This window comes from Vanellus vanellus, assembly GCF_965231255.1.
Source record: "Vanellus vanellus genome assembly, chromosome: 1".
Lineage (NCBI taxonomy): Eukaryota > Metazoa > Chordata > Aves > Charadriiformes > Charadriidae > Vanellus > Vanellus vanellus.
The window spans coordinates 161827150-161847902 of NC_138905.1; the positions used below are offsets into that span (position 1 = coordinate 161827150).

At 41.5% G+C, this 20753-nt stretch overlaps 1 protein-coding gene across 1 annotated transcript in view; it reads left to right on the forward strand.

Annotated features, from left to right (window-relative positions):
* The window catches only part of GGACT (gamma-glutamylamine cyclotransferase), a 29999-nt gene continuing 9246 nt past the window's right edge, over positions 1-20753 (forward strand). The window contains exon 1 of the mRNA XM_082495224.1: positions 1-69. The gene's annotated coding sequence lies outside the window, so the exon portion shown is untranslated. The remainder of the gene's footprint in view (positions 70-20753) is intronic.

Consider the following 20753-nt stretch of genomic DNA (forward strand, 5'->3'; position numbering starts at 1 on the left):
GGGCAGAAGGAGGCGGCCGCAGGCGGGAGCGAAGGCGCGGAGGCACCGAGGCACCGGCAGCGCTGGCGAGTGAGTGCCGCGAGCTGGACGGTGCCGACGCCGCTGCCGTGGGGGGCGCGCGCGCTGGGGCCCGGGGGGCGGGGGCGGAGCGGAGCGGCCCGGCCCGCCCTTCCCCGCCACGTGACGCGGCGGTCCCGCGTGCTTCGAGCGGCCGGTGCCCTTCCGCGCAACCCGGTGGCGCCGCCGCCGCGCGGCGGGGGCGGGTCTCGGCGGCGGCCGTTGGCCTGAGGCGTTGCCCCGGCGGCAGCGGTTGGGGGAGGGGGGGGGAAGCGAGTGGGTCCGGGCGGGCCTGAGGCTGCGGGTTCCGCTGAGGCCTCTCCGCGGAGCGGCGGTGGCAAAGAGCTCCGGCGGGAGGGAAAGGGCCCGCAGGCACCGGCGGAGAGCAGCCTGCTGCGCCGGCCGGCACCCCCCTGCCATCTCCCCGGTCTGCGGCCGCCGGGCTGAGAGTGGCGGAGGCGGGCTGGTGGACCGCGGGGCCGGTGGGGCAGCAGCACGGCGCAGCCCTGCCGCCGGCTCCTCGCTGATTTGCGGTGGCGTGCGGGAGCTGCGAGCGGCTCAACGCCTTCCGCCCCCCGCCGCGGGGCTGAGGGCTGCCTCGCTGGGCGCCGCGCTGTCTTCTACCGCCGCCACCCGCGGGGACCCCGGTGCCCGTGGTGCGCCGGGCCTGTAAGGTCGCAGCAGTGTGGCTCGGCGTGCCAGGGGCAGCCGGCCGTTTGCTCCGGTAACGCCGCCTAAGGTGAGAGAGAGCTGTCCGGGACGCCGAACAGGGCTGATGGGCCCACCGGTGCCCGTTGCGTCCTCCTGGTCTTGGGAGGCTTAGAGCACCCTCCGAACAAAAGTGTTCGTTGTGATCCAAATACACATTTCAGTAACGTACCTTTACCCTGTAAGGATTAGTGACGTGCATTTGAAGAACAAATGTCTAAACTATAAGGAGAAGAGAAGATACTCTAAATACCATGGATGAAGAGAAGCTATTACAGCTGATACCTGCATCCTTACCAGATAACATTTCGGAGCATTAATCTTTTTGCTTGCATTGCTCAGACTGGATTTTTTTTTTAATCTTGAAATCCTTCTGAGGATTTCATTTCACTATATTTTAATTTCCTGCCTTTTCTGCCTCTTTTTCCATTTTAGAGTTAAGTAAACCTTTTGCTTTGGAGTTAAGGTTCATTTAGCTGTATCTGCGTTAACTCCAGACAATTAACTTCCTCATTTTCTGCTTGAGGGCTTTTTAATTTGCTACTTCTGTAATTTTTGCCATGCTTTGAAAATATCAAGGTAGCAACTTACATAGAGCTTAACGTACAGAGGCACAACTATAAATATCTCCATGACCAAGTTGTTTCACGTAGAACTCCGTGAAGAGTGGACTGGTTTTATATACTCTAGTTTAAGCAGGCAGTCAACCTGGAAAAGCAATTTCTTGACAATTAAAACTGTTAATTGTGTGACAGGCCATTCAGAGAGGCTTTAAATTTCACATGTCTGAATGAAAAATGGGCGTATTTCCATCTTTCTACTTGGGGAAGGGCAGAAGCACCTTAAAAACCTAGACTGTCTATAAAGTGTATGTATCCTCAGCCAGCACTCATCTGCTGCCCTTGCTTCATCATAGCTGTCAAAGTCACATGAAAACTAAGGTGTCTTTTTACCTAAGTGTATTACAGCATTCTGTTGCCGTTGGTAAATAAAAGCTAAACAGAACAGATCTTACTGTCCATCTCAAAACCTGAACTGACAAAGGTGTTACATGTAAAACAAAAAAATGGACTTCCCATACATTGCTAATGTTTTAAAATTGGCACCCTATTGCTGACAAATATTAACTACTTAATATGCGTGTCATACTTCATTTTCCTTGGGTTCTTGCAGCCTGTTTGCTCCTCACTTTCCAAATTACTGTTGTGTTCTGCATCAGCTTTGCAAGCAAGTTTCTTTGAGCTTGTTCATGACTTTGTTTTGGGACCACTGGAATATTGAACAAAGCTTCATCCTGTCACAGAGAAGAATGGGTCGTGTTGTTGATACCTGTTGTGTCATCTGCTCCTTATAAATTTCCTTTTGATGATTTCTTTATGTGTGTGATCAGAGTTTTTCCTGATCATTCTCTCTTATCAGTTCAGGGCAGAAATGTTTCGAATGCTTCATTTACTGCAGTGTCTGCTTTTTATCCTTGAGAAAGGATCATCATGTCAGTTCATGCTTTCCTTAGCTGATTTTTGACGTGGAAAGCTGAGGTCCCTCCAGAGAGTACTGAGCACAAACCGGTTTTGCACCAGACGTCCTGCTGTCTCTCCCACCCACTGTTAGGCTGAGCGCAGCCTCTTCGCTTGAAAAAGTATTGTCTAGCATTGGCTTTAGCCCTGCTCTGAGGGGGAGGCTGGACTAGGTGACCTTCAAAGGTCCCTTCCAACCAGCATTCCCCTGACTCTGCCTATACCTTTTCATGACTCCCAATAGTAACCCAACTAGCTATTTCAAAAGAAGTTTCCTCTTGAAAACTACTTTCATCTGACTGCTGATGTAACCATGATTTTTGCCTGTTCTGCTTCTGTTGTTCATATGGTTGCATTTGTTTTTCTTGGGGAGCCTTTGGGAAGTGAGGGTACGTGGCTGCCTGATCTACATTGTGAATTTGTGAGTGTAGGTACAGGCACAAATGTGCAGTCATGAGGGTGTTGTGAAGTGAAATAAGAAAATAATAAATTCCCGGGGTATGTTGTGGCACTTGCCTTCTGCTGCTAGCTCTGGTACACTTTTATTCTCTGTCAGATTGTGCAAATTATTTTTCTGTGTAATCGTAAGCAGCGTTACTGTTTGTAGCAAAAAATATACTTCGTTTCACTGTAGTTTTTGTCATGTCTGTTTTGGAGCATTGTACTTTCTTTTTTTTTTTTTCTCCTATTCAAGTCTTGTTGTATGTTTCCCATGCTCTAAAAGCATATGCTCTTTGAACTTAAACCTGGTCAAATAATTTTCATAACTCTCGATTTAAGTAGAGTTGAATAAGAAAACTTGCATGACATTTTACATGACATGAACTACTTAAGCAGAGAACATATGCCATGATAGGATGCATTTTCTATGCGAACTGGTGCTACCTCCATTTTTCAAAGTATTTCTTGCAACATTCTGACAGAGTAAGTATAACATAGATAATTTAATAAGAGACAGGGGAAATGTGTGGATGTAGTCATGTCATTGAGTTTGCAAATGTAATACCTTTTTCATTCTGTCTCTCTAAAGAGTGTGCTTAATACCTTTTCTCTTCAAAGACAACTATTCAAGCAGTAGTAAATCACTGTTTTTAAATCAAAATCTGTAGCTATTTAGAATTTTCTGCTCTTTTTCACTCCAGAAGGTTAATTACATGTTACGGACCAGCCCTCTCTTCCTCACTTCCAAAAACCATTTAATGCTAAAGGAGGACAGACTGTACCAGGATAATATAACATTCTATTGATTTGCCATTACAGTGATTTCGAGAATGCCCTTTACATTAAGATTTTGGGCCATTGTAATTTCTTGAAGTGTGTCAGCTATTTGCTCTTAACATCTTGAGAAAACATTGAATATGACTGTCACTCTTGATTTCTCTGTCTTACAAGACACCACTTTTCCTTTGGAATTACCCGAATAACCACCTCTCTCTGCAGTGTTTTGACTGTAATTGCTCATGTCCTTTACTAACACCGAGAGTTACTATCATATTGCTGATGTTCACACAGAAGTTCTTGGCCACGTAGAATCGTTTTTAACTCATTCATTCCCTGAAGCATTGTGTTTTTCCAGTGCTGTGCGGTGCCACTGGAACTGTGAGGGTGATCATCCCACCTGTGCCGGGCTTCAGCTGTGTGAAAGTATATTAGGACAAAACTGCAACTTTAAATGTATGTGCTATCAAACAATACCAGAGTAATTACAAGCTTATTTCTCTTTTCTTTCCCTCTGCTCATTTTGTCTAGCCTGATACAGTCCCACTATTTTTATTGTAATATAATTCAGGTTGGAAGGGACCTTGGGAGTCTCTAGTCCAGTCTCCTTGTTCAAAGCAAGGTCACCTGTGTGGGCAGACCAAGCTGTTCAGGGCTTGAGCCAATGTGTCTTGAAAAACTACAGGGATAGAGACTGCACAACCCCTCTGGGCAGCTTGCTTCAATGTTTGCATCATGAAAACCGTTGTCCTTGAATCAAGTCAGGGCGTCTCTTATTTTGGTTTATACCTGTTGTTTCTCCAACTCCCCCATGCACTGCTGTGAAGAGCCTCGCTGCATCTTCTGGATAACCTCCTCACAGGAAGACTACTATTAGGTCACCCCAAAGCCATCTCTTCTCAAGTTGAACAAGTTTCTTGAGCTTCTTTTCACAGAGCAAGTGCTCCTGCCCCGTGACCATCTGAACTCACTGCAGTTTATCAGTATCTTCCTGGTACTGGGGGGCCCAAAACTGGATGCAGTATTGTAGGTGTGGTCTAATCTGCTGGTTGTGCTCCCAACCAGGGAGCTCAGGAGCTCATACAGTGCAGGGTGCTCGTATTCTTTGCTGCTTTTTTTGTTCTGGAAAGTGTGTTCATGAGTCTTAAGGTGAGGATCAGTAAGGTAAGTCCTTGAGATGTCAGAGGAAACTTGTATCCCAGCCAGCGTCATTTTGACTGCTGTACTGCACTTTTGTTTGAGTCCTGGCTCTCCAACAACAGTCAGGGTTTTAGATTTCATGTTAGTGAAGGGGACATAGATGTTCATTTCTCATCACGTGTCTAAAATTCTCAGTTTACTTATATTTTCCACAAGTGTCAGGAATACTCAATGGCATTATGTTACTTTCTGGTAACACTATCACGGACAATTTGAATAGTGTTTTGGAATGGTAGTATAAAAGACTTTTCTCCAAAATAATTTTTGCTGCTGGACTTAGACTTCTGTAGTTTTTCTCTTGTATCTCTCCATATCCTGGATATCAACCTGCACCTCTGCTGCAGCCTTCTGCATCACAGGACTAAAAGTTGTCTACGTTTCTAGTGAAATATGTCATTTAATACATTTTGCCTTCTGGTAGGCAGACCAGTTTCTGTACGGAGCTTTAAATAATTAAGGTTTTATTGTTCCTACTGACACACAGTACTGATAAGAATTGTGGGTTTGGACTTCACCACTGCTCCCCTCTTTCATCTGCTGCTTTAGATAACAGATTTGCATTTGAAATGTGAGTTTCATTTGCAGTTGGTGGCCAGAGTTTCAGCTCACATCTCTTTAAATCAAGTGGTGAAGCCTGAATGACCAGCCTAGATTCTAAACTTCAGGAAATTTAAGTTAAGTGAGGTGAATACTACCCTCTGGTTCATAAGAAGTTATTAATAGCATTCTTTCTGAATTCTTTTACACTGAACCCAAGTGTTTGTTGTTTAATTGCATGTTAAACAGGCTACAGTATGGACATTGAATTTTAGCACTAGAATCAGTATGTAATTTTAATTATGTCTATGGACTCTATCCACTGTAACGTCAGTAAATAACAGTTTAGTTGTTGCTTGGATCTCAGAATGCATGAATTTCTCCAGAAATCAAAGGAAACAGATTATTTCCTATCAGGAGAGGTACAATCCACATACGCAGTAATGCTGAAAGCTAGAAGGAAAATAGAAATAAACCAATTTTCTTCAAAACATTGCTGAGAAAAATGATATTGGAGGTGAGACTGTAAGGAGTGAGCGAGAAATGAGGGTCTTGTTTTGGTTTTGTGTTGGAAGAATGGTGATTGTGGTGGTTTTGAATGACATTGAGACCTAGTGATGAACAAGGGATTCATGTTAGTTGTGATACGAGAGTAAGGCCGTGACAGAATTTCATTAGATAATAGCTTCATTAGAAGAAATTATGGGTTGTTTTAGAGAGAAATGGTAGGTAGATAGGCCAAAGTACATAGAATTGTAATCCTCTTGTCTTTAATTTTCTTTTTATTCTTTAACTCTTTTAATTCTTTTGTTAGCTTTGTCTTTTCTAAGCTAATTTAACTAACTGCATGACCTGTAATTCACTGTGGGAGCCAGAATAAAACATTTCCGATTCTTGTAGCGTGTGCTTCAGGTTTGAAAGGAAGTGTTTAAGGCTGATTAATCATTGATTTAGCATCTATAGTTGTAATTCGTAAAACAGAAGATACAAAATAATTGGTGTCACAAGAAAGCAAACTTGCGGGCTCAAGTGGTCTGCAAGTCCTGAAGTCCAATTGGAAGGTGTTGCCCAGTAAAGTAACTGGTTCTGTGTCAACATCTTTACAGGTGTCCAGTGAAGGGATATTGGCCCCTTCTTTGGACTCTCCCTAATTTTAGCTTGTGAGGTAGCATGTAATTGCTCTTCCCCATGCTGTCCATCTCCATGCTGCTAGGCACCAGCCTTCTGTTTGTTCTTCTGCGTAACTCCTGCCTCCCTTTTGTGATGACATTCTTCTGGCCTCTGTTTTTTATTTATTTTCCTGTGCTCAAGGGTTTACTGGGCTGTACACTGACATATGTGGAATGAATGCTGGAATATGCTCTCTTGTATGGGTTTACCCAACTCAGCTCACCTGGACCAAGAGGACATTGTTCTACGGTGAGGCAACAGGTTCTTGTCAGTGTTTCAGTCTGGGGGAAAATGGGAATCCTTCATGAGTTTTGTGAAAAGCTTATGGAAAAGGAAATGTTAGGAGGCTAGAGAAGGGGATTAATAACATAAGCAACCATAGCAGCAAATTGAAGATAAAATTACTGGATTCAGATTTTTTTTTTTTTATCATTGAGGTCAGATTTAAGCTTGCAGTAGGACTTGTTCAGAGATGAACTGTTATCAGAATATGTGGGTAGAAAAATTGGAGGCAACTGAAGAGTTTTAAGCAATAGAAGTTGGGTTGAGATGATCAGATGAGGGATAAAAAAAAAGTAAAAATTACTTGCTATGGTTGTCAGCTGAGATGTGATGATCTTGCATTTGTAGGTAGGAGTAGAAGAAGGATATAGGCATTAGGTTTCCTTATTCCCTTGACTGAGTGGTTGTGCAGGTGCTCAAGGGAGATTGTGGCTTGAAGAACAACTTAAGCCCAAACTTATTCTGGGCAAAGGAAGAACTCTAAAGAGGATGCGACAACCCTACAGAGATCAGAAAAGTGAGGGGGAAAGATTACTAGGTGGAAAATGCAGTCTTGGAGTGAATATCAGCATTTAAATATGCTCAAGAGTGTATATCAGTTGCTATTGATTTTCTTTGAGGCTATATTTTAGTGAAGCCATCAAAACTTAAATTTTCTGTAGAATAAGTGAGAATCTGCCTTCAGTGTTGCATCGTATTTTCACTGAAAGGGGATGGAATACAGCATGTATGTGGAGTGTGGCAACGTGTACTTTGAGGCAGTACTACATCACTTTGCACAATGCTAAGTACTGCTTTGTCTTGTGTTGCCTGTGAGGTGTGGAGATACTGTTTGGTAAGTATTACTTTGGGATGTGGGCATAGGAGAATAAATAAATTAAATTTAGATGGGATTGCACAGAGCTAAGCCTGCACTATATTAGGAAAATATATAAATAACTGAGAAACTATATGAATGAGAGAAATGTTTTGACACAATATATGGAGTGGAGCCCCAGGCTTAATTTTGCCTTAGCTGAAAATTACGTAGGGAATAAATCCCAGCAGGACACTTATCATACACATACACGTTTCGCACATCAAACCACTCACCTGCTCCAAGGCTGCAGTACTTGCTGTGATGTACATCAAATGTACTGGCTATGAAAACTTTCAGAATATGTATTCAGCCACTGGCCAAATCTTACTAAAGCTTTCTGAAGCTCGTTTCAAACATGAAAAGTAACACAAGTTATATGCTTATGAACTTTGTCTGGTTGGGAAGACTGTCATTGGGGAAGGTGATATGAAGGGCTTGGAAAGAAGAATCTCTGCCTTCTGTGGACTCTGTAGATAGAGACCTGTTCTCTTAACTGTTATCTCTAACAGGAATCAAATTCAAGAGAGAATGAGCATAAAAGAAAATTAACATTTAAGACATTTAAGTTATATTTTAGGTTAATGATTTCTTTCTTTCGATTAAACTGTCCTAAGGCAATGGGCTTTATTTCATGATTGTGGGTCCAGACATAATAAACTTCTCAGTAATGTGATTGTTTATGTAGTTATGTGAAGCTTCAGGAAACCTGCTTAACAGAAACAAAACATCTTGGAGAATACAAACAGGTGCAGTAAAGAGAGAGAAGAGGTTGTTGGTGTTTTTTCATCTTTCTAGTATGGGGCTTCTTAATGAGATATACTGGCTGACTGTTTTTTCCTCTCCCTTCTATTCTTGTTTATATTTACCTTTATTTATCTTGTCGAAATATGAAGAAATTTAGGTCAAAATATATCTGGATCCATCTGCTCGTCTAGTCTGTTCTTTTACTGCTAGTAGTTATTATATGTTTTAATTAAGTATGCTTAATGACAGTTTACTACACTAATGGGTGGTATCAAGTATCTTTAATTTTGTACATGATGAACTTACTAATGCAGAGAAGATTTTTTTTCCTAATTTCTATATATAAAAACAATGATTTAATCTCTTAATTTGTCAAACTAGTCTATGTGTTTTACCTGTAACTTCCGTTTCATTGTTGTTTTAGGTGAAAACTCAACTAGGCTCTATAATTTAGCTGCCTTTAGCAGAGGCATATTATTACCACAGTCATGTTATGAATATAGGAAATGTTTATTCATTGACACAGTGATCCATTTCAGTTTTGATTCTTCTTAATTATAGTTATTCTTTTGGTACAGGAACTTTGTGCTTTAATTCTCATGACAGACTTAAATTACAAAGTCCATGACTGATCTTTCAATTTTAAGTTCATCAAATATGTTTTAATTTTTATATTGTTTTTTTGTGGTTGACCATCAATGTTGAGGTAACCTGATTTTAAACAGGAGTCTGCAGAGTGGTGCAACAGACACGTGACCTGATAGGTATGACACTAGAAGGAAGGAGCAAATGATACTGCCTTTAGGATAATTTGCCTTTCATCACCCTGCCAAATCAGGTAATTTGGTTTCACATCAGACAGGTCAAAAATTAATCTATTGGGCTAATTATTGGCATTATATATGGGATGGACTATTTCTTTGACCTTCCCCCAACCCCTCTCTGGTTCTCTACGCCAGCCCACTAAGACCACCAGCCCAACTACATTATCAACTAGATTTTTACTGTAGGTAGTAGTGATGCTTTGGGAGCGTGTTTAGAGAAAAGCGTTAGGAAATATTTTCAGTGACAGTAGAGCAGACAGTGTTAAGATTAATGATTTTATCTCTTATCAGGAATAAACTCCCCAGTAATCTTGTACTTTTTTGATCTGTAAAAACTGTGCAGTATTAACAGCATGCACAAATTTAATATCTACTTACACAGCTCTTCTTGGATCCCAGCTCTGATTACTTCTGCATTGTGGGCAGAGCTGCTGTGAATGTAACTTGTGTGGCATGTTGTCTGAGCTACCACCAATATGATCACTTACTTAACTATCTTTCTAAGAAACATGTGTTAGCTGACATTGTTCTTTTTGGTAAGACCTATGGTGTTGCTCTGGATTACACCCATATGCATGTTTAGCAATTTACCTGTGAATCTCCAGTGAGATCACATATGCCAAAACCAGTCTGTGAACAAATGTGTACAAGATTGTTTCCTGTATGTCTAGAAAAATAGTGGTATATCTTGTCTATAGTTGCCACATTGACAGCTTGGAGAAAAACTGCATCAGGATATAGATTTTCAATTATTCTGTATCAAAGTGATTTATCTCACCAGCTTGCTATGAATAGAACAAATAAAGCCTATTTCTACAAGCAAAATAGAATTTATATTTTTAAAATCTCTAATAAATAGCAATTATTTCTGAACTTTTTGTGATTAAAATGTCACATATCTGTGATCTGAAAACAGTGTGTGAGATGAAAAATTAACAAAATGGAGAGAAGGCTTGTTTTTTAGATTTGGATTTCCAGCTGCTTTTATGTACAGTAGGTAAAATGGGATGGTGCCTTGCAAGCCCTGAAGGGCACAAGCCTGTGCAGCTTCCTATTTGAGAAGCAGAAGCTTCAGGGAGGGCATGGTACCAGTGAGCTGTGCAGCTGTTCTTGAGGCTGTGACAATGCGGTCCTGGGTCGTTCTCACACTTCGCCTTCTTTCAGTGATTTTATCGGCCTGGCACTGCTCCGCCTTTGAGCCAGACATACCTCGTGTGTGCCAGGTCCAGCCAAAGCCAGCTTCAGGACTAACAACAGTCTTTGACTGTGCCATCTCCTAGAAAGTAGAAAAAATTAGATTCATGCCTTCTGTCTGGAGGGATCTAACCCACTTCTCTTGGGAGCAGTTGGTCTTGTTTGGCCTTTTGAAGCTGTGCAGAAAGCAATGTACAATTTGTGGCGTCAGGAAGCGTTCAGTGTAGTACCTCAGGATTATATCTCTGACTGTATTCAGGAGGAGCTATGTGGAGCAGGAATGGGTGAAAATCCAACGTTTCACTCTCTCTTTTCAGGGTTATTGCTATTTGGGGAAAAAGCCTCCAAAATCAAGTAATTACATAATGCACCATCTATAAACAGGCAGGAGTCGGATCTAGAAATCTCTTCTTGAGGTAGCAGGAATCCAATGACTGGGCCATAGAATCAGTCTCTTGCAGTCCCTATGAGTCTAGCATTACTTTCCATGCATAGCGTATGAATCAAACTGCCTTTTATTTTTACCTTTTAAAGGAGAGCTAAGATATTGTCTCATCCAGTTCCTTGGCAAAAGGCAGGTTTGGCAGTAGCAGTGTTATTTCTGATAGAGATTTGACTGACTTGGTGTTGAGGACAGTCAGTAGTGAAAGATTCCCTGCAATCCTGGATGGTCTAGGCTCTTCCTAAGCACTGTGGCTACCAGTAGATAGTTAGTCTTTCCTAATGTCCATCTTTGGAATTTAAGCTCATTGGGTCTTCTGTCCAAGTAGATGTGAAAGAAGATTACTGCCTCTCTTTTTCCATTACAGTATGCTTTCATATACTTAAAAGCATAACCCTTTTTTCTCTAAAATAAGTGATCACAGTCCAGGCTCTTGTTTTTTCCTCTGTAGGTTGTGGTTTCTTGACCTATGATTGCTCTTTCTCTTCCTTCTGGTCAATTGATCACATTTCTCTAAGAGTACAGTGCTCAAAGCTGGACATCTACTCAATTTGTGACCAGAGCAGGAGATGATATTCGCATGTCTTACTAATGATGCACTCATTTGTACATAAACAGTAGGATATTTTTTTCCAAGTGTACCACGTCGTTGACTCATGTTGAGTTCATGATCATTATAACTGCCAAATCTCTTTCCCCGGAACTGCTGTTAGGCTAATGTTTCCCCAGATTTTGTTTATGCAGTTGATTATTCCTGGCTAATCTTAGAACTCTGCACTTGCCTTACTTGAACGGCTGCTGCAGAGCAGCAGTTGTGCAGGGGCTTGCGGTTATATCAGTAGCCTTGTGCACAGCTTTTTGCATTGTGGCATTACCTGTATCTCTCACATCATTAAGTATTTTCATTACCAGTATTCCCCTGCTGCTGGAACGAATATAACAAATTTTGTACATATGTTCAGTTTGAGATGAACCTCTGATAAATATTCAATTTTTCTAAACAGGTTTTTTTTTTACCTAATTACCAACAGTTCATGTTAAATCATGTTTTTCTAGCTTGCTTGTGGGAATATCATGAGCAGTATTGTTGAAGGTTCCACCAAGGTCAATATAAATAACTAGTATAGATCAAGATAGATGATTGCTTTTCAGTGTCCGCACATCTTACCAGCTGTAGAGGTAGGAAACTACCTCTGTGTGTGTCCTAAATCTTAGGTTTTATTACTAGAAGGTCTGCATCCCTTCTTTCACCCATAGGAACTGACATTGGAAATAGCGGGTGCCTCCATCCGAGTAGTATCTCCTAGGTCTGTCTTGGCAGTCTTTTCCTGCTCAGCCTCTCCCACTGAGTGCAGGGCAGGCAGGAGATGTCCGGCTGCTCTGCTGAGCAGCTCCAAGCAAACCTTTTTGACCTGTGTATTACTTCACCAGTTGTACTTCTGCTCCTGTTCATGTCAAGTTTAAGCACATTCTGATTCAGTGACCATTGAATACTTGTATCCTTTGGGAGAAAGTAAGAGAAAGGGATCCTTTAAGACCTACAGGGTTTTGTATTTTTCCCCTTTAAAAAGGAATGAGGGGCTTGGGAGTCCTAAAATAATTGACGCTTTGTTTTACAGGAAACTTCTGGGGTGTGCTTGTTTTATTTTTTTGTTGTTGGTTTGGGTTTTTTTTGTTCTGAAATGCTGAAGAAGCTGGAGAGATCAAGTGGTGGTGTTATACTAAATAAATCATGCAAATGAAACCTGTCTAACTCTGTTAGCCCACCAGACTTAGTCTTTTCTAAAAAACATCTGTTAATGTTAACATCTGTTTAAACCAAGCAGTTGGGAGAAAAGCTCCTTTGTATTAATGACTCAGCATCCCTCTTCTCAGGCTTCTTTTTTTCTGCTTTCCATGACTTTTTTTTTTTTTCTTTAATGGGGTTTATATGGGGTTATGTTACTTCATAGCAGTATTTAAGGTGGCATCACTTGCCTATCTTCCTTTTAGGTGATCTTCTATCATCAAAAATCTAGCCCCACAAATCAGTAGAGAACTAGTAAGTGCCTTGCTGGAGCATAGGGATCTCCTCCAAACACTGTCTACAGATCCTAGATAGGTGTTCACCTGAAAATAATTCCTGTGCCAGTGTTAGTCTTTTTGTTCTAGCTTTAAAATCCAAAATGGTTGGACTAAAACCTGAAAACCCCGTTCCTATATCTTACTGAAAAAATACTGAAAGACAATATGACTTCTGGAAAGTCTGCTGTAGGAAACTCGTGTAATTAGTGGAAGGGGAGTGTCAGTCTAAATATGTTTGTACAAAATGAACGACAGATATCTTGACCACATCTTCCTCCGTTTTATGGTACAGAATTTTCTTCCGAAATAGAATCAAAAGGTTCTGAAGTCTCTAAAGTATTGCGTTTGTTTGTTATCATACAGTAATTGCAATCTTCCTTGTGTAACAAGGATATGACTCTTTTTTCAAAAGTTCAGGATTCTTTCACTAATTTATTTGAAAAGCTATATTTAAAAAAAAAGCATAGCACAACTTAAATCTTATACCAATTGATCTAACTGCCTGCCATAATTCTGTTTGGGTTTTGAAATAACCATCAAAATCTGAGAAGGCTTTCATTCTCTTCTGCCCATTACCTAAAGTTTAAAGCAAATAAATACATGTACTTTCCATTATTTTAATGGAATGCAGGGTCACCAATTCTGACTCTCTTTGCATTTTCCATGAATTTGTCAATTTTTTATCAGCTCTGTCTCACTGACAGAGTGAAAGGAAGGAGAGACTGAGATTAATTAAATCTTCTTTGATACTCAATTTTTTATTTAGTATCTTGGAGATCCAAGGAGCTTCAAACAATAATCAATCAAATTCACTCCCCTCTGCCTATTCTCAGTGGAACCGTTATAACAATCCATTAATACAGACCTAGACTAGGCAGAAAAGTAGCAAATAGCCAGTAAAAAATTTGATTGCAATTAGCTAAATTCTGGTGTAGCAGAAGTTGCCAGTTAAAGCCTTCTTGCAAAACAGGTGTAGGATTTAGCTTGCTCAAAATATGGGGATACAGCAGAATTTTCACTTTGCTTCAGGCCTTTTCTGACTTTGACTAAGGGTTGAAGGCTTTTAGACACCTTGAGTTTCATTTTAAAAATGACCTGTCATGGTCAGTTAACTGATAATGTATCAGTTAACCACAAAAATTGTCTGTGTGCATCGCTTCCCATAATTTTCTATGGTTCCGCTTCTTTTGAAGTGTTACTGCCCTAAAATCAAAGCACAGACAACTGCAGAGCATTTTAGAAATATACAGCGTTATTCTGGTGACACCAGGTGTTGAAAGTAAAAAATGTAATGCATTATGTATTCAGAAGCATGCCTTTATTAATTGATAGTTATCATGGAGTAAACGGTGAACACCGGTGGAGGTTTGTCATTTGACAATAATTTGAGTTATCTATTTTAAAATAAACATTCACATGTTGAAAATCAGAAGTCATTTGTTCATCACCTGTTTTTTAAGCCATATTGAAAAGACAAAATTAAATTCTTGTATGGTTTCTCTTCTTCTTGTGTCTTAAGTAATACGCTGTTTACTGATCTACATCTAGTGTAACTCTGTAATTAATTATATTACTTAATTTTTCTTTAGTTAATTAGCATCAGTAACTGATTATTTGCTTAAAGAATGCAGAAGTAAAATTAACTGAGATTTCCAAACATCCCTAGATACTGTTTGTCAAATCTGGGAGAAATGGTGTTCAGAATAATAACATATTCCTGTATTTGGGGATTGGGAATTACCAGAGACTGCAGTACTGCCTGATGCTTGGGTGGGGGAGTGGCACTGGGGAGGGCAGTGGTTGATTTGTTCAAGAGCTGAAATGTAACTTCTACTGCCAAGTTGGACTAAGCAGTTATTTAATAATGTTTTGTGCATTTTTGACATTGTATGGATAATGTTAACTGAAAATTTTAAAGATAAACATCATCTTAAGTCCAAAAATATGATAATTGGTTAATCTATAAAATCATCCCTTCAGCTTTCCATTGGGAAATGTATTTGATGTGACGATGTACAAATGTTCACCCAGAACTCCCACACCATAGTTGCCATGAGCTGAGACCTTTCAGTGGAAGCAGTCTGTTTTTTAAAAGCACAGTACTGACTTCTCCATGGTATTTAGTGGAGGCTTTTCTCTTTAGTTGTGGCATAAAACCAAATTATAAATGGTGGTTATAAATTTGTTTTAAATCAGGAGGGGAGTTGCTAACAAAAAGAACAGTTGGATTTGTATCATATGTCAGTTTGTGCTGAGAGGAGACATGTATTGATCCCAATACAAGAAGAAACTTTTCTCTTAGAAGGACAGAGAAGTCTTAGGACTTGCCCTTACTGTCTTACTCATCCTGTTCACTGACACTGAAATTGGAAAAAGTAAAGTATAAGGAAGCGAGCTGGAGGATGCTCTACCTAATACTCAGTATTTGAGGAGGAGCTGTGGATTCCTGTAAGGGTAGAGAGAGATCCGGATAGACTAGAGAGCTGGGCAATCGCCAACCATAACATAATTCTATAATAGAACAGAATGGGTTGGGTTGGAAGGGACCTTAAAGATCATCTACTTCCAACCCCCTGACCGTGGGCAGGGACATCTTCCACTAGACCAGGTTACTCAAAGCCCCATCCAGCCTGTCCTTGAACACTTCCAGGGATGGGGTATCCACAACTTTGTTGGGCAGTCTGTTCCAGTGTCTCACCACCCTCAGAATAAAGAATTTCTTCCTACTATCTAATCTAAATCTACCTTCTTTCAATTTAAAACTGTTACCCCTCATCCTGTCACTACACTCCCTGATAAAGAGTCCCTCCCTGTCTTTTCTGTAGGCCTCCTATAGGTACTAGAAGGCTGCTATAGGGTCTCCCCAGAGCCTTCTCTTCTCCAGGCTGAACAACCTCAACTCTCTCAGTCTGTCTTTATAGGAGACGTGGTCCATCCCTTTGATTAATGTCATGGTCCTCCTCTGGACCAACAGGTCCACGTCCTTCTTATGTTGCGGGGCCCCAGAACTGGACACAGTACTCCAAGTGGGGTCTCACCAGAGCAGAGTAGAGGGGCAGAAACACCTCCCTCAACCTGCTAGCCACGCTTCTTTTGATGCAGCCCAAGATACAGTTGGCTTTCTGGTCTGTGAGTACACATGGCTTGCTCATGTAGAGCTTTTATGAAATTTAACAAGGGCAAGTGCCGAATTCCCCACCTGGGACGGGGTAATCCTGGTTATACATACAAATTGGGGGACGAGAGGCTAGAGAGCAGCCCTATGGAAAAGGTCTGGGGGGTTGGGTTGATGGCAAGTTGACTATGAGCCAACACTGTGCCCTGGCAGCCAAAAGGCCCAACTGTGTTCTGGGGTGCATCAAGCACAGCATCACTAGCTGCTTGAGGGAGGTGATTGTCCCACTTTACACCGCACTGGTGCAGCCCCACCTTGAGTACTGTGTGCAGTTTTGGGTGCCTCAGTACAGGAAGGACATCAAACTATTAGAGTGTGTCCAGAGGAGGGCGACCAAGATGGTGAAAGGCCTTGAGGGCAAGACTTCTGAGGAGCAGCTGAAGTCACTTGGTTTGTTCAGCTTGGAGAAGGCTGAGGGGTGAGTTCATCACAGTCTACAACTTCCTCAAGGGGGGCAGTGGAGGGGCAGGTGCTGATCTCCTCTCTCTGGTGACCAGCGATAGGACACAAGGGAATCAAATGAAGTTGTAACAGAGGAAGTTCAGGTTGGACATTGGGAAAAGGTTCTTCACTGAGAGGGTGGTCGGTCACTGGAACAGGCTCCCCAGGGAAGTGGTCATGGAACCAAGCCTGTCAGAGTTCAAGGAGCATCTGGGCAACACTTGAAGTCATATGGTTTAATGTCCCTTCCAACTTGATGTATTCTATGATTCCTTTGTTTCCTTCAAGTGAAGAGTCCCCAGAAGCTCTTGTCAGTGGTCCCTAAGCACATATTTCCACACTTTGTATCATTAAAAGCCATCTTATTTCAATTACATAGTTCATAGGCTATCTAATATGTCTGTAGCATGAACTAGTCCTCCTCAGGATGCATCACGCACAGCTGTGGTAGGCACTCAACTACTCGCTGTAGCAAGACCACTAATAAATAAAATAGCATTGATTCCTGAGGAATATGACCACTAACTTCTGTCTGTGCATATTACTGCTTATTTTAATATAGTCCTTCCCTTAACTAACTCCTTATTCATATACAGTTTTTCCCTATGACTTGGTCTGGAGATATTTTGACTGCATTTTAAATGAAGTGTTTTACTTGACTCCAAGTCCATTACATTATCCTTGTCGAAGGAGGTTGTTTTAATGACATTAGTCTGGCTTTTTTGCATTCAGAACTACATTGCATATTATTCCCCTTCTCATTTACTTCCAGTACTTGATTCTGTTCTTTTTCCTTTATCAAGTTAGTAACAGAAATTCCTTCTCAAAGGTCACTGAAAAGAAGCTGCACAGCATGTATAAAGCTATTTTCATTTATATAAATATTTTATTTGTAAATACTTCTGTCTCATATAAATGTCTATATAATTCAGATGAATATTATATAATGTTTTCTTATTACAGCCAGACCACTGGCTTAAGATGCCTTTCATTAAAGCTTCCTTCCAGGAATCCTGGACACTGCCAAAGAGACCTTCAATTAGAGTAAATTCTACATGGCATCTTGAAACTAAAATAGCTTTTTTGCAGTTGCAAATGTATATCTAAGTAGAGATGTGGAATTATTTCCATCAGTATTTCTAGTGAGCCTCGTGTGGCTCCAGCAGATTTAAGGGCTTTTATAGCTGGTTTTCCTGGTTCTTCAGTAAATACAGACCTATGTTAAATTTTGCATCAGACTACAGAACCTGTTTCTGCATCAGAGGTGAAACCACTCCTTACCTGAAAGTAAACATTTCATTCAACACATCCTTTCAAGACACAAACAAACAAATTGGGAATTTCTTGTCTTCTTGCTTATCTTTGACTCTAGCAGGCAGGAGGATATTTGAGATTCTGGTCAGTATGTCTTCTGGATCTGAAAGCAATTACTCCAGTGCCTCGCTGAGTGCCATTACAGGCTTTTTTTGGATGCCCCCAGAATATGTATTTGTTTCTTCTGTGTAGACGACAGCAGTCTAGTAAATGTATTTACTTTGAGATAAGGATGCTTTCCCACTTGATGAAGAAGGAGACGAGGTATGTTTCAGATTTCATTGCAAGACTTTGCAAGTCTTTCTTGGAGAACAAAAATCAAGACCCGGACAGTTGAAATAACTCATTAGTTTTCTTTTCATGGAGATCTGCGACTTTTTATCTTTTCTATAGTAAACTCACTATGAATTTCTAAACAGAAGTGATATGCCTCAGTGGGAATGAAGTAATTATATACATCTGTTCATGGTTCTTTGTAGTTTTGATTTGGTGTTCTGTTTTGGTTTCTATTTTCTTACCTTTTATTATATGAGAAAATGGTGGAAGAGATTTGTTGCTGAGATATGGATTGGGTTTTTATTTTTGACTTGCGTTGAGCTGCAAGCTGAAATTCACTTTAAAAAAAAGTCTTTTTATTAATTAAAACTACCTGCATAGCTTATCAAAGTAAGACTTGCCTACACGTTTGATTAATTAGGCAAATAAAATAACTAGTGAATTAGAATAGCATAGAATCGTGGAATCATTTAGGTTGGAAAAAACTTTTAATATCATCAAGTCCAACGTTAACCTAACTCTACCAAGTCTACCACTAAACCATGTTCCTAAGCACCATGTTTGCGCATCTTTTAAATACCTCCAAGGATGGTGACTCAAGCTCAATTCTCAGGGCAGCCTGTTGAGCTGATTTGTTTTGTTACTAGTATGTCACATGTTAAATATTATGCTTTTCCACAAATTTGATTCATAGACTGAAAGGATGGTACAAGCCTCCCTTCTTTAAAAAAAAAATAGGGAAAAAAAACAAACAACCCCCCTCCAAAAAAAGATAATCAGTTTCTTTTCTTAAAAAAAAAATGACCTGAATAAATTAAATAAAGTGGAAGGAAAATATTTCTGTGTATCACATAACAAAGATCTGTTGAAATTTTTTCATCTTTTCACATTTTCCACTGTTTGTCCAATGGCAGTCTCCAGACCGGCAGTTTGACTTGCTTCAGAGCTGTAGCCGCAAACCAGTCATTCTACAATTCTCCTTTATTACTATATGAATATTCCACTTTTTTTTTTTCACTCTTAGTAACCTCAGCTGCAGTCCTCCAAATGTCAAGAAGGACCTCCTCTTCTTCCACTGCTACCTAGTGGCATAGGTACAAATAAAAAAGCATTCATGTTAGTGTATCTTCTATGAGTACAGATATACCTTATTATCTACTGCTCCTTCTGAGCCTCATAAAATTTGTATGGCTCTGCTTCCGAGTGAACCTGTTGGCCGTTACCCCACGCCATCTGTACCTTCCTGGTTGAATATTTAAAATATTGTTTGTGTTTAAATCTGGTGGCTCCTCCAGTACAGCTGGTTTTAATCCTCCTCTCTCCTTTTCCATGGGCCACTAACGCTTCACGAGCAAAGCATGGCTCTGTGTAGAAAATCCTTGTGTGTGGATGTGGATGCTGTAAATGTGTATAAATTACCTTTCCTTGACCCTTAAAAGCAGCCTGTCATTCCCCAAGGAATTGCAGGCTGAAAAAAAAAAACAAAACCAAACAGTTTGTTGGAGTTTTCCAATGCTTCATTTCTGCCACGTTGCTCAAAGGTTTGTGTTTCAGTAGCCGATCCACACCGGCATAGGTCAGTGGTTTCTAGAGGAAAAATAGCGCAGTGTTACGTGACACGGTTCCTGGCTTGATACCTGGATTTTCGGTGTGACTCATTTAGCAGAGCAGACTTTGCTCCTCGAACGTCTGCGCTTCCATTTGGTTTTTAGCGAGGTTTGAGGAGCACGGTGTTGCCACGACCCCTCTGCAGGCTGCTGCGAGGCTCATCCCGGTGAGCCGTCCTGCTGCTGCTGGTGGAGCCACTGGCCCGAGCGGCCCCCCGCTATTCCGTGGGGATGGCCGGCTGCCATCTTGCCTGGCTGGCCACATGGCACGGCCTGAGAGGCACCAGGCAGAGCCCATCCCTCCAGCAGCCCTGGGCCATGGCACCTCCACACCGGCCGGAGCAAAGCCATAAGATGGCCTCCAGAGCCACAGGCTCCTCCTGGCGGGAGGCTCCTGTCGCTGAACGATGGGGATCTATTTACAATCTCCTTTCCAGGCTCAGCCGCGCTGCTGAGGGATGAGGGGCCGGTGCTGTGCCGTGACCTGCGGGTGCCTCTCCCCTCCTCACAGAGCGGCGTTGTGCAGCCGTCCCCCCCTGTGTCCCTTGTGGAAAGGCACCTCACGATCTCACCCAGACCTCATCTTTTCTCTCTTCCCTTTCTCTCTCTCTCCTCTTCTTTTCAGTGTGGAAAAATATGTTCCCATGCCTAGGTACTCAAAAGCATTCGCCGTGTTTTGCAGGCCGGGATGCTCTTCTGGGTCCAAAACTGACCGCTCCGGGTATTGGCATGTAAATCAGTGTGCCGACCTCGCGGGGAGCCCGGCCAAGCCGCCGGCTCTGTCCTCGGCTTCAGGATGTCGGCGGTTTGAGAGCCTGGGCTGTGCTCTGCATGGCAATGATGGAAGCCACTTCAAATTCGCGGTGGCATCCGAAAGGGTCCTGGCAGCAGGGCTGGCATGGCAGGGCTGCCCTATCAAAAGTTGTTTTCTACTTTTTTTCCTGTAAATGGCAATCTGGTGTTTGAAGTAAATGCTCCAGTTTTGGAGTGTTCCCCCCCCAATTTGTGTAGATGTAACAGTTTAAGCATCTGCCCTAAAGGTGCAAAGATGAGACATTTCTGTGTATGCCATTTAAATTAATTGTCGTGTACTTGAAACAGCATCATAAGGACCCACTGTGCTG